The sequence below is a fragment of the Rattus norvegicus genome, chromosome 2 (genome assembly GCF_021556685.1).
Source record: "Rattus norvegicus strain SHRSP/BbbUtx chromosome 2, alternate assembly SHRSP_T2T, whole genome shotgun sequence".
In the NCBI taxonomy this organism is placed as follows: Eukaryota; Metazoa; Chordata; class Mammalia; order Rodentia; family Muridae; genus Rattus; species Rattus norvegicus.
Genome location: NC_141535.1, coordinates 226,418,817 through 226,420,000, shown reverse-complemented (window position 1 = coordinate 226,420,000; position 1,184 = coordinate 226,418,817).

Sequence of the window (1,184 nt, the reverse complement as noted above, 5' to 3'; positions counted from 1 at the left end):
ATTAGATCCACTGCCTTGAGTCATCACCTCAGCCAAACGTCCTTGTGAAGACCAGATCTGGTACACAAAATACAAATTACGTACCACGGCATTTTCTAAGCATAATGAAGCCCTGAAATAAACTAGTCAATCCGGCTTGGTCTAGGTTTTTTTAATTGTGTGGGTGAGGTGTCGAGTCTTTGTTTTAAGCATTTGTACACATGTTTTAAATGTTTTCCTTCATATTGAGATAGTTTGAATTAGTTGGAAAAGGGTGGGGTGGCAAAAGAAGAATCTGCTGTGAACTATTTAAACCTTAAATCTTCAAACCTCAGGAGTTAAATACAAAGTGTTTAAGACTCCCATGAGTCATAGGCTAAGAAAAAAACAAAACAAAACAAAGAAATCTTAACCTGGAAAGAAAAGCGTTTTCACCTCATTTAACAAACCCTTAGGAAGCATGATGTTAACTGTTATGCTCTGAGCTGTGACTTTAATGTACATGTCCACGGTGCCACCTAGTGGCTGGACCAATCTGAAAAATATCTCTCGACAGTTATCCAGTTTATTCTCGAAATTGAACACGAGGTGGCGATAGAGTTCTTCTTAGATGGGCTCGGAATTCCTTTCCAGTTCCAGCTCGCATTCAAGGGCATCCATTTCTTTAAAAAGAGGGAAATCTGAACAAGACTTCTTGCCCTAAAGCAGTGAACGCTTACTAACTTTTTAACAATTGTTTTGCAATGTAGACCTATTAAACCTTGGCTCACCTTTTGCTATCAAATATGGGCAAAATATGAAAACAACTTCACATTTCGTTTACTGACACGCTGAGTCTAGCAATGACGCTCCCAGGTTTCCTCTGCATCTAAGAGCATCCTTTAAACGGTAAAGTCATATAAGCAACTATTGGTGAGCACCTTTGCTGAGACTTGGAGGTTGGGACAGGAGAAATGTATGCGAGGCTCATTTACCCATTGCCTTCAAGGATGGGAAAGGAGATGGGTGCTTATATTATTATTATCCCATTTCCTTTTTCTCATACTTCTGGAGCTAAAAGCTTTTACTACTTTATGCTGTTGGTGAGTAAAAAATCCACCCTGAAACACAAATCCACAATTTGTCATTTAGAAGGTGTCTCAGGTTCTGAATCGTCAGTGCCCCTCCCCCATGGGTGGGAAGGCAACTGTCACTGTGTGTACACC